Source organism: Danio aesculapii, chromosome 3 (genome assembly GCF_903798145.1).
Source record: "Danio aesculapii chromosome 3, fDanAes4.1, whole genome shotgun sequence".
Taxonomy (NCBI): Eukaryota; Metazoa; Chordata; class Actinopteri; order Cypriniformes; family Danionidae; genus Danio; species Danio aesculapii.
The window spans coordinates 29,782,429-29,801,590 of record NC_079437.1 but is presented as its reverse complement, the minus strand read 5'-3'; the positions used below and the strand labels follow the sequence as shown (position 1 = coordinate 29,801,590).

The 19,162-nt window shown below is 38.8% G+C and overlaps 1 protein-coding gene across 1 annotated transcript in view; it reads left to right on the top strand.

Annotated features, from left to right (window-relative positions):
* Positions 1-5,912: 5,912 nt before the first annotated feature.
* Positions 5,913-19,162, top strand: part of syt3 (synaptotagmin III) — a 95,231-nt gene continuing 81,981 nt past the window's right edge. Inside the window, exon 1 of the mRNA XM_056453600.1 lies at positions 5,913-6,052. The gene's annotated coding sequence lies outside the window, so the exon portion shown is untranslated. The remainder of the gene's footprint in view (positions 6,053-19,162) is intronic.

Sequence of the window (19,162 nt, the reverse complement as noted above, 5' to 3'; positions counted from 1 at the left end):
CCTGCTTCTAAATAACAAAAACTCAGGAACACCCCCTGCTAGTCTAAATCACATTGTGCAGCTCTTAAGGGCTCATTATTTTGTGGATCTCCACGATTACGGCAAACCTTTCAACAGCTGAATTGTTGGAATTTCTCTGCCAGAAATGAGTGTCCAGGAATATGTATACTTTCTGAGTGCAAATATAATTTCCAAGCAGTGCCAGTGCATGTTCCCTCAGTGACACGAGCTGAGTAAGGACAGCGACTGCCGCCTGAGGCCAAGCTTTCAGTTCCTCTCCCTGAACCCTTTTTGTCTCAGATCTTCTCTCTAAAACCTGTCTCTCTTTTTTTAGTGTGTCTTTAAGTCTGCGTGCTCTCTCTCTCTCTTGCTCTCTCTCTCGCTCTGCCCTGTCCTTTCCTGTTTTCTCCCTCTGTCTCTCAGTATGCACTGCTCTGACAGTTAGCAGACGCAGCTGTTTACACTCATTTATACCCCAATCATAGTGCTCAATGCTTCAGGCTACTGTTCTACGTGCCCTTTATTTCAACAGAATCCTCATCAATAGTGCATGTACGATAAATCATAAAATATGAGGAGACATTCATGATTCTGAAACAGCTTGATTACCTGGATTCATGACTCCAGCTGAACAGTCACAATAATAGCTGCCGTAAATAAAGCTGATACTATTGTGTAAAAAAGAAGCCTATGGTTCTGCGATTTGTGATTCTATATAGTGTCATTATGAAGGATTTTGAGACATCCTGTGCTTCACGCTGTATAATTTTTCCAGTGCAGCTGATGTGTGATATCCTGTCATCCTCATCTTGTTGTTGATGACGAAATATGTACACTATGTTCAAACACATCTGATTGGCTTTTTCGATAACTTGACTAATCTCCACACTGCTTGGACATTTGTATTCGTTGTGTGCTGACAGATGCTCGTATTTCTTTATTAGTAGGATTATAGCACCTTTAGAAATGATTATTCCTAGTGTCTATCGTGACGCCCCTGGAGGACTGTAATACTGGATAGTTTACACATGGTGATTTGCATATGCTCAGGTTATGCTGTACCTAAAGTGATTTTGATCTGATCACAAAAGCGCCCTCGGCTGTAAGTTGGATATGTTAATACAGCCCACGTTTTTATCCCATCTGAAATAATTACAGGGGAACCGTTGAAGTTAATGAGTCCAAATATAGGAGATTATGCTGTCAGTCTAATTTATATAATACCCCTGTATTATATAAATTAGACTGACAGGACTGACTTGTATGAGTACGTCAATTATACAGTGACTTCAATAGAGAATAAAAAAAAGAAATTTAAATGGCCACATTTTTAGGGGCGCAATTGGTTTTAGCTAAACATCAGGGCCTGATGATTCACAAAACATTTGATTTTACCACTAAGAGAACACCTAAAAAGCCGTAAAAAGTTTTTAGCTCAGAGTTTTCTCTTAAAACCTTTTCACAAAGCTGCTGAGACAAACTTTTACTAAGTAATAAAAAGAAGTCTCATGCAAACAGTAAGGGCAGGATTGATCTAGTTGCTAGAAGGTGTCAGCATGATTTCTAACTATACAAACATTGGTTGGCTGATGGGGGGTCTTTGTCAGAGATGAATCCATAAAAACTCAGAGCCCAATTTCATTCAAACAAAGGTTTGAAAATAGGCTAAGTGAATTATAAAATGTGTTTTTTGCTTTTAATGTTTAGGTATTGAAAGGGGATCTATGATAAAAATCATCTTTTTGAAGCTGTTTGGACATAACTGTGTGTAGGTATAGTGTGTCCACAGTCATATTTGAGTGATAGAAACACAATAAGTCTCTTTTTAAAATTTCTTTATGTTAAAATAGGATCCAAATTCCTCCCATTTTGAGGGCCACCGCAGCGTGATGTAGAAGTGTGGTTTCCCCGCCCACCAAATTAATTGACAGCCACATTAACATGTCTCAATCCGTATAATCATATAAACAAGACAGAATGTGCGCAAAGCAAAAGATCCGTTGAGTTCGCTGTGATCATCAATCATCTTCAAATGTGATCAAGAATGAGTTTTACAAGTTTAAAAACAGTTTTAAAACAGTGCATGTTTGTAAAGAATTACAGCGATTTTACTGTCTTTTACTGTCGCATGTCAGTACAATTTAAAAAGTAGACATTTCAATCCCGGTTGGTAGATGTTATTCATTCATTCATTTTCTTTTTAGCTTAGTCCCTTTATTAACCTGGGGTCGCCACAGCGGAATGAACCACCAACTTATCCAGCATATGTTTTACGCAGCAGATGCCCTTACAGCTGCAACCAATCATTGGGAAACATCCATACAGACTCATTCACACACATACACAAGCTTCAATTTACCTATAGCGCATGGTTTTGGACTGTGGGGGAAACCGGAGCACCCGGAGGAAACCCACGCAATAACGAGGAGAACATCCAAACTCCACACAGAAATGCCAACTCACCCAGTTGAGGTTTGAACCAGCAACCTTTATGCTGTGAGGCAAATGTGCAACCCACTGCACCACTGTGACACCTTGTAAACATTAAATCACTTTTATTTTGTACATTAACATTAACAGATGTCCATATAGCAGTGGATATTGACATGTAAGGCGTATGTATATAACTTCATAACAACATTGTGTGTTACCAGGGCCCGGGCGTCCATAGAGGCGACCTAAGTGGCTCACTTTCATCCGCGACCACCCCAACTCGTTCTTCACTTTGCTAACCAGTCACTTCCGTTTTCACTTTTTTGTATATGTAACATATACAGGTATTTGCCCAAATATATGTTTGAGAAAACAATTTTAGCCAAACTAATTGGCAGTTCACTCTATTGTGGTGAATCCTTTTGCTATTCTTTTTAGCAACAGCCATTTTTAGATAGTTTGTGCTTTGGTTTTAGTGATTTAAGAGTCATCTTCACCATTCTGTTCCACTGATTTAGAAGCTAGTTTTTGCATTAAATACGTTTAGAGCAAATATAGGAGCCCTACTGTAACTTTGGGGCTGACATGCTCATTTTTAAGTTTGGAGCTACCTTTAGCCTTGGAGTAGCCACAGATTTTACTTACTTTCTTACTCCCAATGCCATTTATACCGAAGTTGATTTTTAGCTGCACCAGATCACGCGGAGGTAACCTACGCGAACGCGGGAAAAACATACAAACTCCACACAGAAATGCCAACTGACCAAGCTGGGGCTCGAACCAGTGACCTTCTTGTTTTGAGGTAACAGTGCTCCCCGCTGCACCATTGTGCAACCTATAATATCCTATATAGTAGGTCAAAATCAATAAGTGAGACAAGAAGTATGTTTGAAATAACAAAATTCATAAAACATCTGTAGTTGGGAAGTACCTGGATTATGGACACCATGAGGCCACAGGAGAGCATTTGTGAATGCAGTGAAATGTTGATTTTTGTGTTATTATTTTGATTGTTTTTCTGTCTTTAAAAAAAAGTAAATGAACAATGGTATTTCAAACCTGCTCACTACAATCACTGATGGTGTTTCTGAAATGAGTGAAGGTGCTCTATTTTGACATTATATTTTTGTCTTGCTAATTGATGCAGTCACTGCAGTTTTGCAATGCTGAATGGATTTTATGTGACTTATAAAGTGCACTCCCTTCATAATTATTAAAAAGCTGTCACTCATCTTAGTTCATTGTGTACTCACTGTTTTTTACATTCCATATGCACTCTATTAGATTTACAATCATCACTCAGCACTGACCAAAAACTGAGTGCTGAGTGGACTCTAACGTGAACACCTCCGTTTGGTTTTTTGCATTCAAGATGTGATTGGCTGCATTGCTCAAGGCTGCAAAACCATATTGTGAATAGAAAACTTTTTTAACGAACAGAAATACACTAAAATGTTTTCAGAATGTTATTATTCCAGCTTCAGTTTGGGTGCTCTTGCTTTTGTTAGTGTTTATCGTCCCCTAGCTACCCAGTAAAACCAGCTGAATGATCTCACTAATTATCTTTAAAAAAATATTTTAAAAATCATTTACAACATGGAACAAAACGAGGCATCTGTTAAATAGATTATGGGGTATGCAATTCAGTTCAACACCCTGTTAAAAATAAAGGTACTTTATTGACATCAATAGTTTAATGAAGACATTTTGAAATCCTTGGTTCTTCATAGTGGAAAAAGCATCTTTGGACTATTTAAATGTTCTTCACACTAAGAAAAACATGCAATGCGTCCTAAGTCATGTTATGTCTTAGCAGGTTCAGAATTGTGAGTAGCAAGAATGGGATTCAGACAGACTACATCCACCATGTTTTCATTATCACATGACCTACTTGTGTCAGTTGCATCGCCTGTAATTTCTCTCCTGTGGCCTAATGGGATAGTAAAGTGTCCATCAAATGTACACTTCAGAACCTCAGCAGAAGTAGAAGGTTATGTCATCCGGGTTCTTCTTGCTTTCCCTTTTTCAAATACTGTGAATGTGGACGCCATACTCATCTGACACACTATATGCTATTTTAATTGCACAGATGGTCCTTTTAGGAACTGTCCAGTTAAAGGTTTTTGGTCAACCGATAGTATGAAACCCTCTTCTCTGAAACTGAATTTTATGAGTATATATTAATATCTTTTATAATATGCTGTTAAAGGCAGCAAAAAATTCGCTTATGACTGTGCAAAACACGCAAATATTATTAAAAAGCCAAGCCCAAAGACATGTGCTATAGGTGAACTGGGTAAGCTAAATTGTCCGTAGTCTATGTGTGTGAATGAGTGTGTATGGTTGTTTCCCAGTGTTGGGTTGCAGCTGGAAGGGCATCCGCTGTGTAAAACATTTGCTGAATAAGTTGGCGGTTCATTCCGATATAATTGAATGAATGCCCAGAGCTTATCAGAGCCGCCTGGTCGATGAGCATGAAAGGGGAGTACGAGATCAGAAAGGAAGTTCTTGAGAGCTCCCCGTTAAAGGAGAAAAGGGGGAGATGGGGTGGATGAGGGGTTTCTTTGGAAAACGAAGATAAGGGAGTCGTTTTAGCCAGGCTACTTATTGTGAGTTTAGATTAATCGGATGATTATAGATCAGAGACCAGCTGCGATCAATCATATCACGTGCTCCTCTCAAAATTAGTTTGTGAAACTTCACTTAGTGAATTGGTTGAGCAAATGATTGTCACAAAGGCGTCACGGTGATGCAGTGGGTAGCACGTTCGCCTCACAGCAAGAAGGTCAGCTGGTTCGAGCCTCGGCTGGGTCAGATGGCATTTCTGTGGGGAATATGCATGTTCTCCCTGTGTTGGCGTGAGTTTCCTCTGGGCGCTCCGGAATGTGGCTGGAAGGGCATCCGCTGTGTAAAACATGGATAAGTTGACGGTTCATTCCGGTGTGGCGACCTCTGATTAAAAAGGGACTAAGCCGAAGAGAAAATGAATGAATGAATGAATGAAAACTTGTCGCCACCTACTGGCCCAGCGATGTAGTATATGCAGAAAGAGTGACTGAACTAATTAGCTTAATGACGTTAGTACTTTTGGTGAATGCAGTAAAATTACCAACATTACCATAAATCAAAATGGTCACCACTAGCATATAATAAAACTTTCATGAAAATATTACTGAAACCGTTTAGATAATCGTCTTGTATGAATACAAAAATTACTTTTACTAAATTTGAGAGGTCTAAGCACCCTTACTCCACCCACCTACAACTCTCTCTCTCTCTCTCTCTCTCTCTCTCTCTCTCTCTCTCTCTCTCTCTCTCTCTCTCTCACACACACACACACACACACACACACACACACACACACACACACACACCAATACATCAGTATGTGTTTAGCACTGCACGCGCGCTGGAGCCCGTGAGCGGCGACGAGGTTCGTTTAGTATTCTGTGCACAAGGCGAAGGAGGGAGAAGGGAGGGAGGGCAGAGAGTGAAATCGAGAGAAAAAAAACGAGGCTGTGAAGACAGGCGAAAACACAGAAAGAGAAGAGGAAGAGGGGAGCGGAGAGACACCTCCTCTGTCCCTCTCGGTCTACCCTTTGGCATCCGTCTGTCCCAGGTGCGGTATTTCAGCCTTTATCTGTCTTTGGGTGTGCTGGGCGGATGTTACGATGTTGCTGTTGTAACGCGTCGCATGTGAAAATTAATATTTGGGTGAATGTGAGCTCGATAGAGAGAGCGTGTGTGCATATGATGTAGACAGTCGTTCCTTTTGATATCTGCATTGCTTTAAACGGTGCAGGCACTCCACGGATTGTTGTCTTCAGGTTATCCATGTTATATCTGTCTGTTTGTGCGCGCGCGCTTATGTGTTGTAAAAGGTCTGCACGTCTGTCCGGTACCGTCGTGCAAAAAAACCTCTCAGCAATCTTCATTTATCGGTGGCATGAAGCATCGTGACCTCGCATTTTCAGATGTGCATAAATATATAGCTACTGTATGTGTATGTGTGTGCAACAATGCAAGGGTTTTCACTCACTTGGACTGTCACTTATGTAATTCTATACTCAACTTCCATATTTCCTACTGTACATGCTTAATCTGCACATGCATGTGTCATTCAATAGGGAAGGATGTGAGATGTACATATGAAGCTGCTTCCCTCCTCTTCAACCCCTTATCAGTGTTCCTTCCCCTCCAAACCCCACCCCTCCCCACAGTCTTCAAAGGCAGGCTTACATGGGCTTCTCTCAGGCACAGGACCATAATTATGCAAATATTAATACATCCATATGGAACCGTCACTGGAATCCTCTTCCGTCGTTCACTGACAGCATATAACAGCATCCGTAAAAGCCATATGAGGGGGCGATTAATTCCCCCCACAATGTGACCGAGTGGGTGATGACGTTTCCTGGCTGTCGGGCTGCTGAGAGCTTCCCTCTATCTGTGTGGGAGCTGAATCTTAAGGGCTGGCACAGAGCGTCACCAGTATCCCAGGGTTCCTCGCACTGCTCTTTCTTTTGCCTGTGTTTTCCTGTGTGATGTTATAGATAATTTAGATACTCTGAGGGCCCGGACAGCAGAGCGGCAGAGAGAGAGAGGATGGGAGGGGGAAACCAGGCCCACATGAAATCTGCAGATTTCCTTGAAATCGGAATCTGTGTCATTCATATAATTCTAGAAACGTCCCACCTTGCGTATTTGTTTGTTAAATACTTGGGATAATTTGATTATGTTTCCAGCGAGCGCTGATATCATCTGAGCCTGAGGTTTACTTGCAGTTTACTACTGTAACTGCTTTGTACAGGGTTTGATGGCTTCTGTTGGATTTGAACTCCTTTTAGACACGGAAAACAATGTTACAACATGATATCTGCTTCTTCAGCTTCCAGCCACAAGCCGCAAAGGAACAAAAGTATATTTTTTACCAGTGATACTGTAATATCACCCCAGTCTCCGGCCAACAGCGGAGGTCCGGTTGTGTAAATGACAGCAGCCGTTGACAGGGTGGTTTTGATGTGTGTTTAGTGCTGGGCACAGGAGATGAGTCCAGGAACTCATGGCTTCATGGCAGGGATGAGCAAGACGTGGATATGATGCAGTGATCCGGCTGCGAGGTTATGACCACGCTGAAGGCCGTTTAGCCTGGTTTCTTCTTCCAGTGCATGAGATCAGTGATATAACAGAAACCAGGCGACAAAAGAAGAAGGAATGGCTAGGAAAGCAAGATGAGGGAGGGAGACGAAGAGAAATGGCTACAAGAGTCTACTAAAACAGCATTGTTATCATTTATTCATTCATTCCCACTTTGCAGGAAGTCTGGAAACACTTTGCTTTGAAGCCAGAGGGGTAAAGAAAATTACTGTTATCTTCCGACAGGTTTAAAAGAAAGAAAGAAAAAAAAAAACACACGCAACAGCCTTACAGAAAACAAAAGCAGATTAGACTCCCGATGACATTGCAGATAAGACCACAGGCGTGGAGGTGATACAGTGAGTGAGAGAACAGAGGGAACGTAAAAGAAGGCGAGAAAGAAAAACCACCACGGCTTCATTAAGAAATTACTCTAATATCCTATTGGTTATACTTAATGGATTTACATCCCTTGTCAATAGAAGTGTTCAAATTCATAGCCTCAGTAGAGAAGAAAAGGATTAGCCATCATTTTTCTTTTACAATTAGTCTCAGTCACATCTATCAATTTCAGGGGAATAAGGGAAGTTGTGGGGCAGGTTTCCATTGAGCAAAGAGGAAAGACGAGGAAACTTCAAAAGGAGGCAGGCAATTGTGGAAACTGCAAATGCTTGATTTTCTTGAATTTGCCTTTGATATTCTCAGTTTATCCGAATGACCCTTTAAGCGAAACTATTCTAATGAGCTGTAGAAATTAATATTTACCGTAGCTGATTTAATTGATATATAGACTTCTATTGAAATCAGGCAGTAATCCATCGATACCCTAGAGGAGAGGAGAATACATTTGTGTTCACTGTTCCTCGCTGCAGAAATGATCTTCCTAACCCCATTCGAAATACAGAATCCACAACTCATCTCTACTGTGATCGCTTAATTACATCCCAGTAATAGTAATAATAAAATAATTATGATAATAGTAATTCCTCTATGCTTTTAATTCCTTAATCCCTCACAGGTCTAACTTGTACTGTCCTAAAAGATGTGTGAAACTTTGCATTATAAGCATTTTTTATGCTTATTTGCCTCTTTGTGATGAATTGCTTGTTGTATTCTTCATTTATTTCCCTTTAGATCTGCAAAATTATTACATTTGAATGCATTTATTGTCATCACAAAGTCAAATATTTGCTTGGTTTATCCAAAAATATAGTACTAGTAGTAGTATACTCCTACAACTACTAGAATAAATTGTGCAAGTGTAAAAAAAATTTATTATAATAACATTTATATCTTTTAAAAAATGAATGAAGCAAAATTGCTTAACCTGCTTGAATTTATAGGTTGATGAGGGCTGAATTTTCAGTTTAAAGCTATAATTGACCTGTTTAAATATTAAAGATGCAAATAATTGTACATTGCATTTGGAGATGGATTAGAAGAGATGGTAAGAATCACAGTAGCATTACCCAGCAACTGAAACATTTGATTACATTTTGTATGTCTGTATATTTAAACACTAGATTTTAGACTGGAGAACGGTCCAAAAAGCTGCGATGCTAAAGCAAGCAGATGAAACCAAAAACGGAGGAATTTTATTAGCTATAAAGTTTTTATTCGTGTGCATCCTCATTAAAATGTATCATAAGGTGTATGGTTTGTATAATACGCATATGCAATATTTGGTTCAGCTTCTTCGTTTTATCCTAGATTCCTTGCCATTTTAAAAAAAGGAGGACTCTGCTTCTAGCCATTTTGGGATTTGTCATCTTTAACAGACTTTACAGCAACTTGACCATTAGCCTACAAACTGGTCAGCCTAAATAGGGCAGTGAACGTTGCCTGCGGGACAAAACGAATTGCATCATTCTTCATTGGCTTGAATAATTTCACCTGAGGGCCGAGGACAGAACTTCAGACCCATCTGCTCTGTGCTGTAGAAACACACAGTGGCGTTAGCGACTGCTGCTGATCGGGGGTGTTGACGGACAGCCCCCTGACAGATCTCCACTCGAGACTCCTGACAGTCATGTAGTGAATGCCAGGTGTCTTATGTATAAACAGTCAGCGATATTATCATTGTCAGCAACTTGACTTATGGCAGCACACATTTGAGAGAGTGCTGGATGCAGTTATTTCGAGGTCATTAGGACCTGTTGTATTGTAGGACGGCCTCATTTGTCACGCTAGATCATGGCCGCCAAAGCGGTCTGCAAATCCCCTTGAATGGATCAAACTGGCGGAAAAAGACAGGCTAATTACAAATTAAAAAATTCATCTGCCTGGACATCACCGCTTTCAGTCACATCTGAATTGATATAAACATGAAATGATCATCCGTGGGCCATTTTAGAAACCACTCAGCTTTAAAAAAGGCTACCAGATTATGCTGGCAAAATCTGACTGAATATTAGGCAAATCAAGTGGTTAACAATGATTGTCAATTTGCATAAAAATGTAAACAAAATATTTAGCTTCATTATTATGGTTGTCTTCATCCCTTATAGACAAAACATGTTAAAAACAAGTGTAATACAGACATGAAATGTGGTTTTGAATTTTCAGGTGGACAAAAATTGACATAAAAATGTTCCAGAATTTGTGATTTAACTAATAGTATTTTACTATTTTAATTGTATTAGTTTTAAAGGGTTTGTTCTGTCATCATTTACTCATCATCTTGTTGTTTCGAACCCAGATTTTTCCTATTCAGACCACAGATTAAGATAAATCGGAGTGATTTCAGCCCTTTCATTATTCAAATCAGGGTGTCTGCGGGGTCGTAAAAAGTATTAAAAGTTGATAAATCAATGTAGAGAAATTTAAGGCTTTTAAAAAGTATTAAAAATTCTTTAATGCTATTTTGCAAGGTATTACATTTTATATCGTTTTTGAATATGCATGGTGTATGATTGTATGCTAAAGTTTGCCTGAATTAAATCTGCGAATATCAGGATGCTGTGTAGTTTATGAAATCAATGAAATCCTGCTAGATTTGTCACCATACTGCTTTGTTTACTGAAATAACCAAGGCAACACCATTATTTCTGCAGTTCTATAGGTGCCAACCTGCTGAATTAGCAAGATTTAATAGATTTTTATTCAGTATATGAATAATGTTTTAGTTTTGGATTAGTTTCTTACATTAATATTTAGTAAATATACTGTAAGTTAAAATCTTGCCAGTGTTCCTGGTTGAAAAGTGGTTATATGAGGTATTAAAATGTATGGAAAGAGTCTTAAAAAAAAGTCTTACAAGGTATTGAATTTCACTCTCTGATTCCTGTATATACGCTGTCACATGCATAAGCATTTAAGTTTGATTTTGGTTAAGGAAACTAAAGCATGCTTGCTTGATTTACCAGACCAATAGGCCCTTTTCACACTTCCGGGTTTTTCAGTTGAGGAAGTCGTCATAGTTAGGTAAACTTAGAGCGCAGTAAATTGGAGAGTACAACAAATGTTTTTACAATGGTATTTGCTGAAATAATAAAAGAAAAACTCCACAATGGTGTTATCAAGACTTTCTGAAAAAGGAAAAAAATTGTGTGAGACTGATAACAGCAGCCAGAAGAGAGAACAACATAAAATTTACAGTCCTAGATGTTGCATTACACATGCCTCACATAAGCAGTAATTCGTTTTTGTTCATTTGACGCAAAGATAATGTAGTACATACATAAATACATATAAATGTTCATACGTTTTTTTTTAAATCAAAATATTAAAAACTTTGAAGGATTTAAGATACGGATGACTGTTAAACGTGTCATAACAGTCTTGTGAAAATGGATTCATTTTTGTGTTTTACTTGAGCATGTTTAAGCTTTCAAAAAAACGGATTGTTCGCTTTTATTTTGCATTTAATTATTCTATTAACAGTATGAGCCTGAATACTTTGACCCCCTAGTAGTAGTAAGTAAGTAATGTGCATTTATATAGCACATTTATTGTGTATGGCCCCACACCCAAATCGCTTCACAATCATGAGGAGGGTCTGTCCACACCACCACCAGTGTGCAGCATCCACTTGAATGATACGATGGCAGCCACAGGACAACGTGCACTCACCACACACCAGCTATTGGTGAAGTGGAGAGACCGTGATATATACAGTAGAGCCAATTTAGTGGCTGGCCATGATTAGGAGGCCATGATCGGTAAGGGCCGATGGAGGGAATTTGGCCAGGATTTATTCATATTCAGAACACAAATTAAGATTTCAGCCCTTCCCTTGGAATCTGGCCCTAGAAAACCATAAATCACTGTGTTTTTCATTTTTATTCTTGGCTTTGCTGTATTTAGCTGCTTTTTGTTTATTAATTTATGTCGATGCACTCCCCTAAATTTTGAGTCTGATAAAATTGAATATACACACTAGGACTGCATGATATTAGAAAACCTGACATTGCGATATTTAATTTTGCTGCAATTTAAATTGCGATATGAATACAATTTCGGCAGATGACTTGAATAGCTCAATTAATAAATACATAAAATAACTGTGACCTCATGCACATCGCTATTTCAATACATCTTATAACTTTTTGATGGATTTTTTCCTCTTCATTTACAAATATCATGATATATTGTGGAAAGTTTTCTTGTGATATATTGCTGATATCATGATCTGTCAATATCGTGGGCAAAATATCACAATAATATCATATCGTATTACTGTACCTGAATATCTGACTACTTATTTCACTTTTATCTTATTTACTCATTAATTAAGCTAATTAAGTCATCTGCCGAAATTGTATTTATATCGCAATGTAAATCGCAGCAAAATTAAATATCACAATGTTAGATTTGTCCAATACCGTGCAGCCCTAGTGTGCATTTTCAATTTTATCAGATGTTTGAATAGCTCTCTTCTGCTATTTTGTCATTCCCCTATTGAATAATCAAAAGTAATGTAAAATGTAATCACTGTACTTTCATAATTGCTGATCAGCAATAATAATCCCAACTCCACATGCTGCGATGTGACTAGTGCGAATGCACACATTGCAATATCGATGCTGAAACATCATATTGTGCAACCCTAGTACACACCACAACACATCCTGTACAGCAGAAAAACAAAATGTCAGTTTTTCCAGTCTCATGCAGCCCTAATAAACATTGTAAAACGGAATGCTTGTTGAAAAGTCCACAGTGCTGTTGTTACTGGTGATTTTTGTCAGAAGGTGAAGCAGCTAATATTTTGAAATGTTATGAATTGTGAAGTATTGTTATTGATTTTTCTTTTTTTGGTCAGGTTCAAGTGCTCATTTGAGATCATCTCTTCTTCTGCTTTGAGATCGCTTACCGTTGTCTGTCATTCAATGACACAGCGACCTGATCCAGTCGTTTTGCTTTCAGGGTTGGTACTGGACGTCTGAGTGTTATGTGAATTGTCTAGACACAAAACTGAGCTCAACCTTCAAATGTTTCTGAATTTAATTGCAGTGCGATTATTGGCTGTTTTGATGGATGCCACCCCAAACACCGACCTTTGCGATTGTTTGTGTACATATCCATGCAATCATTGCACTTTACTACAATAGGTCTTCATCTCTGGGGTGTGATTGAACTTTTTTAACATGATTGGACTGTGGCAATGTTGTCTGGATTGCGTTTGATTTGACAGTGACCATACAGGTGGCTGGGCTCCCTGTTGTGGCGTATTGCTTTTCCTGGAAGTATTGATTGAGACCTGGGCAGCAGTCAATGGAATGTCTGAGACAGGTTTCATGTTCTGTTGTCCATGCGTTTCATGTCGGTGTCACACAACATAATACAAACATATTATTCCATTCCAGTTTTATTCCCAGATGCACGACCTATGATGCCTCAGAACATCAGTATGGTTATTCATTCATTCATTCATATTCTTTTCAGCTTAGTCCCTTTATTAATCAGGGGTCTCCACAGGGGAATGAATCGCCAACTTTTCCAGCATATGTTTTACGAAGCGGATGCCCTTCCAGCCAAAATCCAACACTGGAATTACCGGCAATTTTCCGGAAAGAGAAGTTACCGGTAAAAGAGCGCGTTTAGGATTAGAACACTCTGACGTGAGACGTCTACTCCAGTCAATCAGAACAATCAGACACATTCACATACGTGCTGTTTATGTAAAAAAAAGCCTTTGAATTTTTCCAGACACATTTAGCTGCTAGATGTTAGTCAGATCACGTTTCTATGTTCTTTCTTAACGCCAACTGTGTAAAAAATTATCGATAAAATGATTATGATAAGCCGCTGTTTGTTTACCTTCAAGCTCTGCTTCCTTCCATCCTTCACGCATGTGCACGTGAAGAAGCTGGTGAGCACCAGCACACACGCATATTATGTACATCTCGAGATGCAAAAGTGTTTTTCCATGTGTTTTCATCGAAGTTGTTCACAATACTTATCCATCCACAGAGTTTGTAATGTAGTCAAATGTTAACAAATACAAGCACAAACGATTAGAGGTCACTTCTGGTTAATGATGTCAGAATTTACCGGTATTTTGGAATGGATGTGTGAATAGTCTTTTCTGGAAAAATTCCATAACATCCTTGCCTGTGTGAACAGGGCTTTTTTGAATTTACCGGTAAAGTCGTTCCGGTAATTTTCCGGATATATACCTATTAGCCTTTTTCACACAGTGATACCGGTAAATATCCAGAAAATTATCGCAACGACTTTATCGGTAAATTAAAAAAAATCGCTGTTCACACAGGCAAGGATGTTATGGAATTTTTTTGGAAAAGACCAGTCACACATCCATTCCAAAATACCAGTAAATTCTGACATCATTAACCAGACATGAGCTAAAAATGGCTGCTATTGTATTTGTAAACGTAATAGGGATCCAACTTGATGCTTTCACTTTTATTTAGCATTCATGCAGCTTATTTCAGAGATATCCAAAGGCAGTAGCAATAACCGCAGCGAAATGTTTACACATTTGACTACATTACAAGTACTATGAACAACTTCGATGAAAACATATGGAGGAATACTTTCCCATGTCAAGATGTACATAATATATGTGTGTGCTGGCGCTTACCGGAGCACTCCTGCACTTCACGTGGAGACGTGTCAATTAGAGCTTAAAGGTAAACAAACAGCGGCTTATTATGAGCATTTTATCAATAATTTTTTACACAGTTGGCATTATGATGTAACATAGAAACGTTATCTGACTAACATCTAGCAGCTAAATGTGTCTGGAAAAATATTCAAAGGCTTTTATTTTCATAAACAGCGTGGATGTGAATGTGTCTGAATGTTCTGATTGGCTGGAGTAGACGTCTCACGTCAGAGTGTTCTAATGCCCGATTCACACGGGGCTTTAGCGTCAACGCTCGACAGAGGGCATTTCTGAAGTTGGCAACTCCTGACGTCACCCATTCAAAGTGAATGGGAAGCGTTGACGCTGACACTCCATGTAAATGGGGCGTAAGCATGAACAGGCTCTTTCTGGCAATCTTCCTTCTGTGTTCACACAGCGAAGCATTCTGGCAAAAACCAGTAATGTTACAACTTCTCTTTCCGGAAAATTGCAATTTTGAAAATTTAGAAATTTGGAAATTTATCTGTATTTTCAAAAAGGGCCTGTTCACATATACAGACCTTTCCAGAAAGATCTGTATGTGTGAAAGGGGCTACTCTGTGAAAGGGTAGCTTATTCAATACACAATTTAGCTTATTCACTACACCTATAACACATACCTTTGGATTGTGGGGGAAACCGGAGCATCCGGAGGAAACCCACACCAACACGGGGAGAACATGCAAACTCCACACAGAAATGCCAACTGACCCAGCCTGGGCTCAAACCAGCGACATTCTTGCTGTGAGGTGATCATACATACAGACACTTATGTCTGGACTCCAAGGCCACATGCTATATCAAACATGCCCTTCACTATACCTGACTTCCTTTACATCTCAGGTCTTATAGTTTATGCCGTTCTCTTTCATTGCTTTTTTCTTTCTTTCTTTCTTTCTTTCTTTCTTTCTTTCTTTCTTTCTTTCTTTCTTTCTTTCTTTCTTTCTTTCTTTCTTTCTTTCTTTCACCTGCTTCATTCCCCTCTAACTTCATTCTGAATCGACCTGGCATTTCAGGACAGTGACACTGTAGTTTGCTGCCAGACGGCCATCTTCAGATTGAGATATGCTGCATTTTTAAGTCAAACTCAGACAGATTTACTGGCGAAGAGAACAGACGGCGTTTTCGAGGGGGGGTGCTTTTTATGGGCTAATCTGAGGCTTGTTTTTTACAACGGGCCGAAGATCTGAGATGGACAGATAAATGGACCTCAATCTGTTTGCGTTTGCTTTAGATGATGCTCCAGACTGATAGACTGCTCGGACACGCTGATTAGGCAGCTCTGAGAAAGAGGGCTGAACGAAGGATTGAAGGAGCGTGCGGGTGAACGTCTTGACCTGAGTCCTGCCCCAAATGACTTATCGCTGTACTTAAGGCTTTGACTGATTGATTGATGGATCAGAGAGGGAAAGATGGATGGAAAAGATGCAGCTAGCTGGAGAGAAACCATCCGCCTTACAAAGAAAGACCAATGACATTTTGCAGACTTGAAAAGCATGGAAGAATAGTCTATCAGAATGATAGATGGGCGATCGGCTCAATAAGAGGAGGTGTCCCGTCAGAGTGAGAACAGATCAGACGCGTTGAGGGATTTTGCTAGCTAGAAAAACTCACCGATGAAAGCCGACAGTCGTTAAATCGATATGCATATTGATAGATTTGCACGCTTTTTCTGGGCTTGCAACGATTTAGCTGACGCAGAGAGGGGATGAAGGAGACATCGAGAGGGGTTGAAAGAAACACTTGGAGGAGATCTGAGACACCGAGGGAAAGAGAAAAGAAAGGTGGAGCTTTGACCTGGTTTCCGTGAGACAGAATGAGCACAGAACAAAGGAAGAACGCTGAGAGATCTTATAGATACAGAACCTCATGCTGACAAATTATACTCACACGGCCCTCAGCAGATGCATCGCTACAACACCTTTTTTCTCAACGCTATCAAAACGGAGATTTGTAACGTGTGTTTTAGGTTTGTCGTATTACATAATTTGTGAAGCGATGCTCAAGAATCATTAAGCAGTCTGGATATTGAACATTTCATTACTGCTGTCAACATTACTGCATTAAGGAAAAAGGTGCTGGATTCAGTATTGGTTATTATAGTTCTGACCTTTATTCGAATCATTAACAAGGAGCTTCTTGGAATTACAAGTTGATGAGCTATGTCTAGTTCTGTGGTCTTGATGTGATACAGTTTTGTCAATATTTGGTTTATCTGTGTGAATGATTTTATCCTCCTCATCATGTGAAATGTCAAAGTTGGCCCAAAGCATGATAATACAGTGTTTTTGTTTGTGTGTATGTTTTTCACCTGCAGTGTGTTGTGAGAATGGTTGTGATGGTCTGTGCTGTGTGATTGTGCCGTGCCACGCTTCATTTTCACATTCGGTGTGGACAGACAAATTGCCTGTCACTAGAATCTTGTTGTGTTGCCCCGTTACAACAGGGTGTTAACCTTAAAGGTGAAGTGTGCCTTTCCAAATGCTGTTTTTGATTTTGTTGTTGAATTGGGTGAGGGCACTTTGTAACCAGCCTTCAAACATTTGGGTCAGAATTGTTTTTTTTTATAAATTAATCTTGTTTTTTCTTCGAGGACTGAATAATTGTAATTTATAATACTACCAAAAAATTTCAAATTAACACAATTTTTGCGATTCTAGGGCTGGGCGATATGGCAAAAATGCAACCTTGATAATTAGGTAACACTTTAGTTTTGGTCACCAATCATGCTATTAACTACTGGCTTATTACCATCCTATTAAGATATTAACTGTTCATTAGCAGTTATAAAGTATGATCTTATTCTGCATTACTAATCCTACCAAAAACTTAAACCCAACTTCTACCTTACTAAATATTAATACGCTTAATTAGTAGTTTATTAAGCTAGTAGTGTTAGTTATAATTATTTTTTCAGGGTTTTCACCTTTTAATGTATAGGCCAGTAGAGATTATTGACAGGAAAGCATAGCGAGCAGAGAGAGAGGAAGGAATCGCAAGGCGGGAATTGAATTCAGGTGACCGCGAGCACCGGAGTGCATGTGTCGACGCACTAACCACTACACCACTGGCGCCGTTAGTTAATGGTTTGTTAATACCATGAATTTTGACCTAAACTAAAGTGTTACCGATAATTATTTTCCACATTGTACAATAACAATACTGTATATATTTCGATATAAGCTGTTAATGCTTCAAGCGTTAAAAGAGTATACCAGCAATGACCGAAGCTATAAAAATTATAGAGGGTCCATTAAATAACATTTTAAAATATTAATTATTAACAAAAACAAATTACATATTACTCAGATTTTTGCAGATTTCAGCTGTGTGATTGGCTCTTAGATCAATATAGATAAAAAATGTCTAGAGCTGGCGGCGCGGTGGCACAGTGGGTAGCCCTGTCACCACACAGCAAGAAGGTTGCTGGTTCGAGTTTCTGTGTGGAGTTCGCATGTTCTCCCCCTGTTCCTGTGGGTTTCCTCCTGGTGCTCCAGTTTTCCTGATAAGTCCAAAGACATGTCCAGAGCTTATCATCGTTATCGACATCAATTTAATTGCGATTCGATATAATATCGTTTATCGGCCTATTCTATTCTAATAATATGTTTACTATTCATCAAAAAATCCTGAAAAAGGGAAACAGTTTTCACAAATATATTAAGAATCACAACATTTGATTTGCATTTATGATAACAATCATTCATTCATACATTTTCTTTTTCGGCATAGTCCTTTTATTAATTACGGGTTAACATAGCACAATGAACCGCCAACTTATCCAGAATATGTTTTTATGCAGCGGATACCCTTCCAGCTGCAACCCATCCCTGGGAAACATTCATTCACACACATACACTATGGACAATTTAGCTTACCCAATTTACCTATACGGCATGTCTTTGGACTTGTGGGGGAAACCAGAGCATTCATCGTCATCGTTTGAACAAATCAGCAAAGGTCATGTGACACGGAACCTTCAGCTTTGCCATAGTTTGTGATTGTTATTTATTATATTTGAATGTTATTTCCATTGAACTATATTCCTGTGTTAAAATGTAATTTAATATGCTATTACAATTGAAATAACAGTCAAGTATAATAAATAAATATATAATAAAAGGGGATTTGTTGAGAATAAACAAATAAATCTTATTGACCCCAAACATAAAAAATAACTTCAATTAACTAACTCAAATATTTTAGATGTTTGTCTATCCGCTTGTTAAGTCGTGGCATATCGGTGACGTCTAAAATACTGTTTACGGACCCAAGCCGCTACTCATTTGAATTGAGAAAATTTCGTTTATGACCAATTTTTAGTCATATCACAAATTAAAGGGAATTTTCACAGTGTATACAACAGTCTCTGGACTTTCTGCATCACAGACAGCAATATTCTAAGAATTTATAAAAAAATTAATCACAATATCTATCACGATCAGGATTTTCGAAAGTATTACATTGCTTTATAAATGTTTATTATTACCATTTGATGAGTCT